Source organism: Aquarana catesbeiana, linkage group LG03 (assembly GCF_042186555.1).
Source record: "Aquarana catesbeiana isolate 2022-GZ linkage group LG03, ASM4218655v1, whole genome shotgun sequence".
Classification (NCBI taxonomy): domain Eukaryota; kingdom Metazoa; phylum Chordata; class Amphibia; order Anura; family Ranidae; genus Aquarana; species Aquarana catesbeiana.
Window position 1 is genome coordinate 460,000,717 of NC_133326.1, and position 14,628 is coordinate 460,015,344.

A 14,628-nucleotide genomic window follows, 5' to 3' on the forward strand; every position below is an offset into this window, starting at 1 on the left:
ATTACTATATCATCCTGATAAATCTATACTTATTAAATTGAAAGATGTTCTTGTATGCTTATATGTGTACAGATTGAAGTGAGTTGTAGTAACATCAATTTTATCAGATAGAATCAACTTGCAAGAGCTTTACTGTGTTAACAAGAATTAGTTGATTTGTCATTATATGTGCTATGTTTGCTGTTTTGTTTAAAAAAACAAAATACAAGGATACTTGTTTAAGCTAGGTTCACAATAAAAATGCTTTTTAGACACATACTACATTGAAATGCATTTTAGTTCAAATAATTTTTATTGAAAAAGTTTTTTTTACAAAGTCACATAAATGCAGTCATACAAGATTATATTTAAGAAAAATCCTGTATCAACTGTAAAGTTAAGCATTAGAGAGCATTAAACAATTCTAGACATTAAAAATTTCTGTAGCATTCTTCATTGTAGCTTGTGGGGTGTTACTTTATTACTGTGATGTATATGTGAGATATAAATAATGATACGAGTCTCATAAACAGTGATAAACAAATAAAAAAAGAAGGCAAAATATATATAGAGGAGATAAAGATCCCCCGGGCATCCCAATGGGAACAAACTGTGCCCGCAAAGGATCTACCCCCCACTTGTAGAGTATTGAGTAAATCAATAAACATTTCAAGTAACTATAAGTACGACTCGAAGAAAACGGATATGTCTTAGTTTGTATATATTACTAGCTACAGATAGTTTGATTATCTAAAGGATAAGATTTATAACAAATAATTGGAAGAGAGAAATAGTTTCCATGGAGACCAGTTATTTTCAAACCTTGAAGAGTTTCCATCTCTGTATGCCATAATTGTTTCGTATTCTGTTATAGTGTTTATTTTTAATTTTATGTCCCTAGTAGTAGGTACATCAATAGATTTCCACCTGTATACCAGTTCCATTCTTGCTGCCAGCAAGACGTGTGTTACAATACATCTAAGTTCAGGTTTATACTGATCCATATTCATCCCTAGAATAGCCTGTTCTATCTTTGGGACCACCGTGCAGTCAGTTAATTTAGAGAGCATATCATAGACTTTCCACCAAAATTTTTTGACCTCTGGGCATGACCATAACATATGTGCTAGGGTCCCTATCTGTCCACACCCTCTCCAACATAGGTTTGAATTGGCTTTAGAAAATTTTGCTGTAATATACGGTGTGTAGTACCATCTTATCATTAGTTTTTGTGTTAGTTCCTCATAGTTGGCACATCTGGAAAATTTACGATTGTTAGTAATCGCTTGTTTCCAGTGGAGATCTGTGAATTCTTTACCTATTTCCTTTTCCCATTTGATAATTTGTTTATTTTTTGTAAAAGCATCTTTAGAGTGGAGAGAGTTATAGATCACTTTTATTCCTTTTAAATTGGGGTTTTTGGATTGGAGAAAGGTCCATACTTTTTCTATTATAGACACATGTGTGGCCTTAGCCGCTTGGAGGTATGAAGAAATCTGAGTATACGTTAAAAATTCAGAGTTATTGAGATTAAATTTCTGTTGTATTGAGCTAAACGGTAACAGCTTATTGCCACACATAATATCCACTATATTCAGTATTTTTTCTTTATACCAGTTGTGAAGGTTAATGTTAGGAATTGTCCATTGTAGTGTGTCAAGGGGAATGGGTACCTCTGTTGAAGGGTAAAATTCATTCCCCGTAATACAAATCTCCTCCCAGGATTGTAATAATGCTTGTATTGTTAGTGGGAGGGGTCTTCTACTCTGTTTATGTGCTTTGGCTGCAATTAGAAATGACAATGGTGACAATTTGTTTAAACGTGCTGTTTCTAAGTGGCACCAGGGTTTAGAAATAAGGGTAGAGAACCAGTTTTTAAGTTGGTCCAGGACTGCTGCTGTATGGTAGTCTTTTAGTATTGGTAAGCCCATGCCCCCTACCATTTTGTTTTTGGTTTGTATTTCAGGGGAGCACCTTGGTCTTTTCCCCGCCCATACGAAATTGGATAATTGTTTTTGCATTAATCTAAAGAATGATGCTGGGGCTGGTATTGGTAGGACTCTGAATATATATATTCATTTCGGTAGAACGAGCATTTTGTACGCTGCTAATCGGCCTAGCCATGTCAAATGGTGTTTCCCAAGTCTGGACAATTCTGGCTGAAAGGAGGAAAGTAATGGGGTATAGTTAATGTTATATATTTTCGATACTGGGTAAGTAAGCTTGATACCTAAGTAATTAATTGATTCGTTTGTCCAGGGATATGGTAGGGTGTGTTTGAGGTGATTTTCGAGTTTTTTATGTATATGTATTCCTAGTATGCTGGACTTAGATGCATTAACTTTATAGTAAGATACCTTACTAAATTGTGCAAGGACATCATGTGCTGAAGGTAATGATTTGTCTGGGTTCGATAGAGATAAAATAACATCGTCTGCAAATAATGAGATCTTGTGGTGGTGGTCTTGTAATTTAATACCATGTATGGATGGATGGGATCTTATTTTTTCCGCTAGTGGTTCCATAAGCATGGTAAAAATTATGGGGGACAAAGGGCACCCCTGTCTTGTTCCATTTGTAATGAGAAATGGCTTAGAGAACATACCTTCTGTGTATACAAATGCGGAGGGTGAGGAGTATAACGCCATTATGGCCTTTTGCATTGGGCCGACCAAACCAAACTTATCCATGACTTTGGACAAGTACCCCCAATGCACCCTATCAAAGGCCTTCTCAGCATCCAAGGCCAGAAGCAGAGAAGGCTCTTTGTTTTCCTCCACCAAATGAAGAAGATTTAACATTCTTCTGGTGGCATCTGTAGTTTGGCGACCCATTACAAATCCCACCTGGTCATAATTTATTAGTTTGGGTAGAATATTTGATAATCTATTCGCTATCAATTTAGCGTGTAGTTTGACATCTACATTTAATAAAGATATTGGCCAAAAGTTCTGTGGAAGATTGGGCTCTTTGCCTGGTTTGGGGAGAGTTATGATTGTGGCTGTAAGCATTTCTGAGGGGAATTTTGCCGTACTTGTTGCAGCTTCAAATACAGGAAGTAGGTGAGGGGTTAGGATGGAGGAGAATATTTGATAATATTCTGAGGAGTAACCATCTGGGCCTGGGGCTTTGTTGCGAGGGAGATGTTTGATAGCATCATTTACTTCTTGTAGTGTAAATGGTTGGTTTATGTATGTCAGATCTTCTTGTGAAATTTTAGGGAGATGTATTGATTCCAGAAATTCTGATATCAGCGCGTCATTGGGCTGATAGGTGTCTGGGTCTTTTTTAAGGTTATATAATTGCTCGTAATAATCGCTAAAAGCATCTGCTATTTCTTGTGGGTTGTTAACTTTTCTGTTGGATTTGGGGTTAAGGAGGTAAGATATTTTTTGTTTGATAGTTTTTTCTTTTAATTGTGTAGCTAACAACTTCCCTGCTTTATTCCCGTATCTATATGTCTGAGCTTTTAATGATCTTAATTGTTGGTTATAGCTTGATATTAGGAGTGTTCGCAGTTCCTGCCTGGTCTTAAACAATGCTTCTCTTACGTTTTGCGTAATTTGCTGTTTGTTTGAATTTTCTAACTGTTGAATTTTAGCTAATATGGTATTTAGTTTTTCCGATCTTTGTCTCTTTGCTCTATCACTCATCTGTATGAGTAAACCTCTCACGTAAACCTTATGTGCGTTCCATAGCATGAAGGGGTCGCCTACCGAGGGGGGTTGATGGCAAAAATTCTTTAATTGCTTTTTCAATTTTCGTTAGATTTTGTGGTTGAGATAGTGTGAAAATGTCATTGTGCCATCTGTTAGCCCTGGTCTCGGCGCAGCGATCCCCCATGACTACAGATATCGGAGCATGGTCCGACCAGGTAATATAGTGCAGATCTGATTTTGTAATCTGTTGCAGGATAAATTTATCTACTAAAAACAAGTCTATTCGAGAATATGTATGGTGTACGCTAGAATAAAGTGTAAAGTCCTTTTCGGAGGAATGTTGGCATCTCCACACATCATACAAACCGGAAGATGAGATGAAATCATTCAGGGTCAATCTGCTTCTCGAATGTTTGGTCTGGCTGGATACATCTAAGTCTCTGTTGGGGACAGCATTAAAGTCTCCACACATAATGATATGACCTTGTTTCATCGATGAGACTTTTTTCCATACTTTTTTTTAGAAAAGATAGCTGTTTGGAAGGTAAATATTCACTAAGGTGAATTTTTTGCCGTTAAGTTCACATACTAAGATTATAAATCTACCTGAGTTGTCCAAATGAATATCCAGACTTTGGAATTGTAAAGTGTCTTTAATAGCTATGGCGACACCCCTTTTTTTTTTTAAGAATAATTTGCTTGAAAAACGTGTGAAAACTGGCGATTTTGAAAATTAGGTGATTTATTTGCTGCAAAATGGGTTTCCTGGAAGCATATCACATCACAGTGAAGATTTTTGGCCCCTTTCCAGGCCATTTGTCGTTTGTATGGGCTGTTTAAACCTTTAACATTGAGGGATACAATTTTGATTGGCATGATGAGGCTTTCGGTTATTCTTAGTTATAAGCCGTGACAAATAATATAGATTCTGATTACCTTGAGTCCAATAAGCGGCGTGTGTCTGTTCAGACAGGCAATGTTCAGTTGTTGGCAATGTGGTGATCCGTAAGGTGGGACTTGTGGTTGAAGGGAATCTCAGGTGGTGGTTGTTGCGGATATGCTGTGATGATGATGCTGCGGGTGGAGATCCTGTTCAGGTGGTATAGATGGTAGTTCTGTGGGTTACACAGAGATGGAACCGGCTCTTGGAAACTTCTTGAAGAAAAAAAACAGTTAACAGCAACAAACAGAGTATCAATATTAACTTGTGATTCTTAAAAGAATCTGTGCGGTAAGAATAACCGCTCAACTGAGGGGTGTTTAACAAGTAAACGAAAGGTGGCAATCCCCGGGGCCATCAGGGATGCAATAGAAGTAGAGGTTTCCTAGAAGTAGGTTTGGTTTGTGGACCTCTTTCTTTCTAGCCACTGTTGTCATGGACGTCTGTGTCAGGGATAATGATGTGCCATTCCCGCAGGAGGCGGAGGCCATCTTTGATGTTAGAGATCACATGTGTTGTTCCTTCTCTTATTATCATGAGTTTTGCTGGGTATATCCACCGATAGGTGATATGATGGTTGTTCAGTGGCTTCGTGATAGAGGCTAGTTGACGCCTCTGTTGCATTGTAAAAGCTGATAAATCAGCATAAAAAGATAGGTCTTGGAACTCCTCTGGTAGGGAATCACGGTTTCTTGTGGCTGCCATAAACTGATCCTTGACATGATAAAAATGGATCCTAACAATAGTGTCCCTGGGAAGGTGTGCGGCTATATGTTTGGGCTTAGGCAGTCTGTGAATACGATCCACAACTAGTTCATCTTGGGGAACTTCTGGAAGGGCAGATTTCAGCATTTGTATAAAGTGAGGTTTCAGGTCAGGAGTTTTAACTGATTCAGGAATCCCACGTATTTTAACGTTGTTCCTCCTTGACCTGTCTTCTAAATTTGCTAGCTTTAGTTTAATTTGCAGCATGTCGTCATCTCTGTCATTATGGGCATCAACTAAGTCATTAAAGGTGCATGCAAACTCACCCATCTTTGTTTCAACATGTGAGATTCTCTTGTTCACTGATGATATTTCAGACTTGAATTGTCTAGTCAGAGATTGAATATCAGCATGCAGTGTGGATCTTAGAGATATCAACATATCTGTGGTGTCCATTATTGGTGTGTTAGCGGTGGGGAAGTCAGTTATGGAGTCCTGCAATTCTCTAGTATCATCCTGAGATGAGTGCAAGCTTACCTCTTCATTAGGGATGAGCTTCGAGTTTGAGTCGAACTCAAGCTCGACTCGAACATTGGCTGTTAGCAAGTTCGCCGAACAGCGAACAATTTGGGGTGTTCGCGGCAAATTCGAATGCCGCGGAACACCCTTTAAAAGTCTATGGGAGGAATCAAAAGTGCTAATTTTAAAGGCTAATATGCAAGTTATTGTCATAAAAAGTGTTTGGGGACCTGGGTCCTGCCCCAGGGGACATGGATCAATGCAAAAAAAAGTTTTAAAAACGGCCGTTTTTTCAGGAGCAGTGATTTTAATAATGCTTAAAGTCAAACAATAAAAGTGTAATATCCCTTTAAATTTCGTACCTGGGGGGTGTCTATAGTATGCCTGTAAAGGGGCGCATGTTTCCTGTGTTTAGAACAGTCTGACAGCAAAATGACATTTTGAAGGAAAAAACCCATTTAAAACTACCCGCGGCTATTGCATTGCCGACAATACACATAGAAGTTCATTGATAAAAACGGCATGGGAATTCCCCAAAGGGGAACCCCGAACCAAAATAAAAAAAAAAAAATGACGTGGGAGTCCCCTAAATTCCATACCAGGCCCTTCAGGTCTGGTATGGATATTAAGGGGAACCCCGGCCAAAATTAAAAAAAAAAATGACGTGGGGTTCCCCCTAAATTCCATACCAGACCCTTCAGGTCTGGTATGGATTTTAAGGGGAACCCCGCACCAAAAAAAAAAAAAAAAAAACGGTGTGGGGTCCCCCCAAAAATCCATACCAGACCCTTATCCGAGCACGCAACCTGGCAGGCCGCAGGAAAAGAGGGGGGGATGAGAGTGTGCCCCCCCCTCCTGAACCGTACCAGGCCACATGCCCTCAACATTGGGAGGGTGCTTTGGGGTAGCCCCCCAAAACACCTTGTCCCCATGTTGATGAGAACAAGGGCCTCATCCCCACAACCCTGGCCGGTGGTTGTGGGGGTCTGCGGGCGGGGGGGCTTATCGGAATCTGGAAGCCCCCTTTAACAAGGGGACTCCCAGATCCCGCCCCCTCCCGTGTGAAATGGTAAGGGGGTACTTACCCCTACCATTTCACTAAAAAACTGTCAAAGATGTTAAAAATGACAAGAGACAGTTTTTGACAATTCCTTTATTTAAATGCTTCTTCTTTCTTCTATCTTCCTTCATCTTCTGGTTCTTCTGGTTCTTCCTCCGGCGTTCTCGTCCAGCATCTCCTCCGCGGCGTCTTCTATCTTCTTTTCCTCGGGCCGCTCCTCACCCATGGCATGGGGGGAGGCTCCCGCTCTTCTCTTCATCTTCTTCTTCATCTTCTTCTCTTCTTCCTTCTTCTCTTTTTCTCTTCTTCTCTTCTTCATTTTCTTCTCCGGGCCGCTCCGCACCCATGCTGGCATGGAGGGAAGCTCCCGCTGTGTGATGGTGTCTCCTTGTCTGACGGTTCTTAAATAACGGGGGGTGGGGCCACCCGGTGACCCCGCCCCCCTCTAAAGCACGGGACATGACGGGACTTCCCTGTGGCATTCCCCGTGACGTCACAGGGAAGTCCCGTCAAGTCACCGTGTGTCAGAGGGGGGCGGGGTCACCAGGTGGCCCCGTCCCCCGTTATTTAAGAACTGTCAGACGAGGAGCGCCGTCACACAGCGGGAGCCTCCCTCCATGCCAGCATGGGTGCGGAGCAGCCCAGAGAAGAAAATGAAGAAGAGAAGAAGAGAAGAAAAGAAGAAGAGAAGAGCGGGAGCCTCCCCCCATGCCATAGGTGCGGAGCGGCCCGAGGAGAAGAAGATAGAAGACGCCGCGGAGGAGATGCTGGATGAGAATGCCGGAGGAAGAACCAGAAGAGCCAGAAGAACCAGAAGATGAAGGAAGATAGAAGAAAGAAGAAGCATTTAAATAAAGGAATTGTCAAAAACTCTGTTGTCATTTTTAAGTACCCCCTTACCATTTCACACGGGGGGGCCGGGATCTGGGGGTCCCCTTGTTAAAGGGGGCTTCCAGATTCCGATTAGCCCCCCATCCGCAGACCCCCACAACCACCGGCCAGGGTTGTGGGGATGAGGCCCTTGTCCTCATCAACATGGGGACAAGGTGTTTTGGGGGGCTACCCCAAAGCACCCTCCCAATGTTGAGGGCATGTGGACTGGTACGGTTCAGGAGGGGGGGCGCTCTCTCATCCCCCCTCTTTTCCTGCGGCCTGCCAGGTTGCGTGCTCGGATAAGGGTCTGGTATGGATTTTTGGGGGGACCCCACATCATTTTTTTAAAAATTTTGGCCGGGGTTCCCCTTAATATCCATACCAGACCTGAAGGGCCTGTTATGGAATTTAGGGGGACTCCCACGTCATTTTTTTTTTTTTTTTTTGGTTCGGGGTTCCCCTTTGGGGAATTCCCATGCCGTTTTTATCAATGAACTTCTATGTGTATTGTCGGCAATACAATAGCCGCAGGTAGTTTTAAATGGGTTTTTTCCTTCAAAATGCCATTTTGCTGTCAGACTGTTCTAAACACAGGAAACATGCGCCCCTTTACAGGCATACTATAGACACCCCCCAGGTACGAAATTTAAAGGGATATTACACTTTTATTGTTTGACTTTAAGCATTATTAAAATCACTGCTCCTGAAAAAATGGCAGTTTTTAAAACTTTTTTTTTGCATTGTTCCATGTCCCCTGGGGCAGGACCCAGGTCCCCAAACACTTTTTTATGACAATAACTTGCATATTAGCCTTTAAAATTAGCACTTCATGTTCGTGTCCCATAGACTTTAACGGTGTTCGCGTGTTCGAACGAACTTTTTTCCTGTTCGCATGTTCTGGTGCAAACCGAACAGGGGGGTGTTCGGCTCATCCCTACTCTTCATCATCCTCCTCTGTGTGATCCAGTTTTGGCTTGCTTTTGGCTGGGCTGGATGAGGCTGAAGGAGGCAGGGAGTACTGCTCAGCGGTAGGTGAACTGTAAGCTCTGCTTGATCTTCTTCCCTGTGCAGCGCCGCTCTGTGTGTGAGAGCCTCGTGTGCTTTTCCCCTGCTTGCCACCACCATCTTGCTCAGGAGACCGCCGCTGCCACATGAAATAATCTGTCAGTTTGTTGGGGTAGGTACCCTCTTTTCTTTTCCTGGATGTCATCCTTGGTGTTCCCCAAGCTGAACCGCTCTGATGGCAGTAAAAATCTAGGCTGTGGGTCGCTGTATAAGTGTCTGATGGCCCTTGGCAGAGAGGAGCTCTTTCAGTGAGCGTCCATACACCGCGCCTGCTAGCCACGCCCCCCCCCCCATTGAAATGCATTTTAAACACACTACATTGCTGCTAGAAATTAAAGGTGTTGTAAAGTCAGAAGGTTTTTTATCTTAATGGTTTCTATGCATTAGGATAAAAAGTCTTCTGTGTGCAGCAGCCCCCCTCAGTCCCCCCCCCCCCGATTGGCTGAGACACAGCAGTGGCGCCATTGGCTCCCACTGCTGTCAATCAAAGTCAGCTAGCCAATCAGGAGAGTGGGGTAGGGTCGGAGCTCCGTGTCTGTATGGACACAGGGAGCTGTGACTCGGCTCGGGTGCCCCCATAGCAAGCTGCTTGCTGAGGGGAGACTGAACAGGAGGGAGGGGCCAGGATCACAGAAGAGGGACCCGAGAAGAGCAGGATCTGGGCTGCTTTGTGCAAATCCACTACATAGAGCAGGTAATTATAACACGTTTGTTATTTTTATAGGGAAAAAACAAGACTTTACAATCACTTTAATTTGCTTCAACTTAAATGGTAAAATGCCAACCAGTATGCAGAATTTATTTTTCCGATATATTGCATTGCACATGATGTTAACAGGTCCTATAGAAAACAATGATTTTCTATTTATACAGTCTATCTATCTATCTATCTATCTATCTATCTATCTATCTATCTATCTATCTATCTATCTATCTATCTATCATTCATTTTGGCATGATCGAACTCCAGGATAGCATATAGAATAAATTAGTCATTTTAGATTGGAACCATATGAATTATATGGATTTAAACTTTATGGAAATATTTATTTTTTATAACAACTATAGATGAACAAATAATAACATAGTCATTCCTTTGCTCCTGAAAACAGATTTGGCCCTTTTTCAAACTTTTCTTGCAATATTTTTATAATTGTTTTAAATTTAAAAACAAATGCTTTATTATTGTACTCTATTTCAGCATCCTAGACGTAGAACTCTTCACTATGCCTGCTGTACCAAAATGTGCTTGATTCCTAGTAAAAGTAGTTACTTTGTTCTCCTGATTAAATAATAAGGGACCCTTTGGATCCCTTGCTTATTTAACAGACGTGTGTTAAAACTAGTAGGAAAAAAAATAAAACGGTATTCCTAAAGCAAGAGAGCCTAAGGTGTTCAGACCCCTTCAATGTTAGTACTAGCCCATATACCCAATACTATGCACTGGGCTGCTCTGCACCATTCATTGCCCAAAACTGGACTTTGACAATATTTCATTTTTAGTGAGCAAAGTAATTACCAATAACACTTTCTTTAGTATAGGGAATCTGTATGAGAGTCAATGTATTGTGGATGAAGGGTAAAGCTAGATGCAGTTCTTTAAAGTATAATCAATTCTCACCAATTCTGAGCCAGCTCTCTGTATTCATAAGACACAGAGAGCACGGTTCAGTCCTGCCCCCTGCTCCCACCTCACTGGCTGTGATTGACAGCAGCAGGAGCAAATGACTCCTGCTGTTTCATCTGGGCAAATGAGGAGGGAGAGGCCCGGGAGACCCTCAGCTCTTGTGTGCATTGCTGGATTGAGATTGTGCCTGGGTTGAGGGGGAAGTACTGAAGTTTTTTTACCTTCATAAATGAAAGTAAAAAACCTTTACTTTAGCTCTGTCATTTCAAAGCCATTGTTTCTATTTTTTAGGGACTGGTTAATGATGGGAATGGTACCACTCGATTGGCGTAGGGCCAATGTGTTTCCCATATTTAAAAAGGGATCAAAGTCTTTACCAAGTAACTATAGACCTGTTAGTTTAACTTCTATAGTCAGGAAGATACTAGAGAGTTTAATAAAACATAGATGAGTTCTTGCTGAAAAAAAATATTTTAAGCAACAGACAGCATGCATTCATTAGAAACAGAAGTTGTCAAACAAACCTGATTTCTTTTTATGAGGAGGTAAGTAAAACCGTGGACGGTGGGGTGGCTGTGGACTTGATATACTTGGATTTTGCAAAAGCATCTCACACAGTTCCCCGCACATGGCTCATGTGTAAGGTAAAGTCTACAGGCTTGTAAAGATCAATTTGTAAATGGATAGAAAATGGGCTAGAATAATACATTCAGAGAGTAGTGGTTAATGATTCTTACTCTGAATGGTCTAAGCTTATCAGTGGTGTACCCCAAGGTTCAGTGCTGGGACCATTACTTTTTAATACCTTTATAAATTATATAGGGTCTGGGATTAAAAGTACAATTTCTGTCTTTGCAGATGACACTAAGCTATGCAGTGAAATAACGTCCAACGTGGATGTTTCCAATTTACAAGCCAACCTCAATGCACTGTCTAATTGGTGGCAAAGGAGGTTTAACCCCTTTCCATCCGTGCTATAACCGAATGACGGCTACAGCCCAGACCTACTTTGCCGGGAGGCCGTCATATGACCGCCTCCCTTGCTCAAGTGGCCTGCGCACCCCATGCAGGGCATGCGTGGCACACTCTGTGATCAGCGAGTCTATGAGACTCAGTTGATCACAGATCCCTTACCCCAACCCCTTACCACATGATCAGCTGTTAGCCAATGACAGTTGATCATGTGATGTAAACAGAGTCGGTAATTGGCTATTATCAGGAGGAGAAAAAAAGCCGATCACCGGCGGCTGTCTGAAGGACATCGGTCCTGATCACAGAGAGCTGCTGCCGAATGATCTGTGCCCACCTGTGCCATCTGCCAATGCCACCTACCAGTGCACAACAGCATTGCCTAACAGTGCCCACCAGCGCCACCTACCAATGCCCACAGTGCCACCTACCAGTGCCCACAGTGCCACCTATCAATGCCACCTATCAGTACCTCATCACCAGTGCTGCCTATCAGTGTTACCTATCAGTGCCACCTATCAGTGCCCATCAGTGTCAGCTATCAGTGCTACCTATCAGTGACACCTATCAGTGCCCTACAGTGCCGCCCTTCAGTGCCACCCATCAATTCCACCTATCAGGGCCCATCAGTGCCACCTCATCAGTGCTGCCTTATCAGTGCACATCAGTGCCACCTTATCTGTGCCTATCAGTGCAGCCTATCAGTGCCCATCAGTGCAGCCCATCACTGCCCATCAGTGCAGCCTCATCAGCGCATATCAATGAAGGAGAATAATTACCTGTTTGCAAAATGTTATAACAAACTATGATTTTTTTTTTTTAATTTCAAAATTTTCCGTCTTTGTTTAGCAAAAAATAAAAACCCTAGCAGTGATTAAAAAACAGCAAAAGAAAGCTGTATCTGTGTCAAAAAATGCTAAAAATTTCATTTGGGTACAGTGTAGCATGGCTGTGCAATTGTCATTCAAAGTGTGACAGCGCTGAAAGCTGAAAATTGGTCTGGGCGGGAGGGGGGTTTAAGTGCCAGTAAGCAAGTGGTTAATGTTTATAAATGTAAACAATTGAGATATGCATCATAGAATAGGGGATTATTGCGGTGCCAAAAGAGAACTAAAGTACATAGATAAAAAATATACAATGCTTTATTGGCAAAGTTAAAAAATGGTACAATATTACATTTCAAAGGTGTGCACCAAAAAAGAGGAAATATAAAAGCGCAACAATTCGTAGCAAGGTTTACAAGACTTAGCCTAGGAGTGTGATGGCCAATCCTGTAAGCAGGTAATGGAAGGTCCTACATGTTTCGCCTAAAGTGGCTTCCTCAGGGACAGTTGGTTATACCTGTATCGCTACTGTAGATTCTACAATGGAAAATTCATAGTCAGATACAAAGTAATAACAACAAATTCATGCATGCTGGGTTTAACATAGATAAATTGTTTCGATTTTGTGGGGTTGTCAGACATGATCATACATCAGACCATAAGGAGCAAACCGAATCCAATCACCTCCACCCAGTCCACTCAAGCACCAACCGGCATCCCAAAGTGCCTAAAGATGGAAAAATACCTACCCGCAGGTCACCCGGGGCAGACGTGGAGGGAATCCGGAGCAACTCCAGGATATCAAAGCACATTAAAAGACTGCAGGGGATAAATAAGAGGACCTGGTAAAAAAAAGCGGTATGTATATTTGAACATAGGAAAAAAGGTTCCCAGAATAATCTGGATCCATAGGTCAAAAAAGGGCATAAAGTTGGACTAACATAGTCTCTAGAATATACTTACAGTATGTATAATATTGAAAGAAAGGAAATTAAATACAGGACACCCAGAAGACTACATTGATGTTTTAAAAGGTGACAATCAGATGGTAGCAAGTAGTGGACGGATAATCTAAAAAATTTAATGATAAGGGCAAAAAAGAAGAATATGAAAAAATATGGAAAAAAGGTTTTTGTAAATAATGAGGAGGATTGTCATATGCAGGGAATACTCAGTACTATGTAAAAATGGGAAAGAGAGCTTACCCAAGATGATCTCAAGATGATAAGGCAATATATTGGACTATATGCTTATTATAGGAATGCTTGAACAGCTCAGAAAGGCATCCTAACACAGTAAGACATAAAGGGAGCATAAGGGGTGTCGGGTAAATAAACAGTGAAGAGATATTAAGCTTACCGTAGTGTACACTGACATAAGCATGGGTGTCCTGAGGTCCCCGGCGGAGTTGTGGCTGGGGATGCCAGCGATCTTATATCCCCCACACACGCGCAGCGTCTGACATCACTGCACGTGTGAGCGGACAAAGGATGCCACTGCGCATGCACCCGGCCGCAAAGCTCCCGGGCCTACAAGGTCCAGGAAGCCTTGCGGGGAGAACGAAGCTGCGTGTGTGAGCACGCAGCGAGCGCAGCAAATAACTGTGGAGCCGACAGTTCGCCGGATTCACAGTCTGTCAGGAGAGTGGATCACCTGAATAGCAGTGGCAAGGGGCGGGCCAAGTGCCAAGGATTAGCACTGCCTTTGGGTGTCCATATAGTCGGGGTGACATTGAGAGCCTGGATGTATAGCGCAGGAAAACTATCCGCCTGTCCACAGGACCTGACTGGGATGGTTACATAGGGGTATGAGAGAAGGTTCCCAACATACCAAGGAAACAGTCTGCGGGGTATTTTGGGGGGGCAGGGGGAGGCGAAAAGGAGGAAAGAGCCCCCATGGATGGAACGAAGGGCTGGACTCGGGCTCCAGAGGTGGAATGAAGTGCCGGGGACACTGGAGGAAAAACATGAGCCACACAACACCAGCACAGCATAGGGGTGAGGGGAGGCACCGTCCTCGTCATGCTCCCGGATAGAGCAGGTCCGACAACCCCACAAGTGGTAAAAAACAAATAAGTACATAAAATATCAAGTAATGAACATAACAAGAACAATATTGAATAAAGTATTCTGATTCACCAACTGTATAAGTCCGATTATATTTTAATAATTGAAAATGCGACATAATGTGTGAATCATATGATGTTTAAGTATCTAAAATAGATCATTCCGAGATCTATGGTAGACAATTGGCGTGAGGAAGAGCTTGATGGGAGAATGGATACATATGTGAATGACATTGAGTTATAGAAAAAAAGAGAAAAATTTCTTTCAAAGAAATGATTTGAAGCTGATATACTCGTTCAGCCCACAGAATTTAGTAACATCCAGAATATGTATCCATTTGGT

The 14,628-nt window shown here is 42.3% G+C and overlaps 1 protein-coding gene across 1 annotated transcript in view; it reads left to right on the plus strand.

The window, feature by feature from the left end:
• The window catches only part of GABRB2 (gamma-aminobutyric acid type A receptor subunit beta2), an 809,897-nt gene that overhangs the window by 547,200 nt on the left and 248,069 nt on the right, over positions 1–14,628 (plus strand). The gene's annotated exons all lie outside the window — the stretch shown is intronic.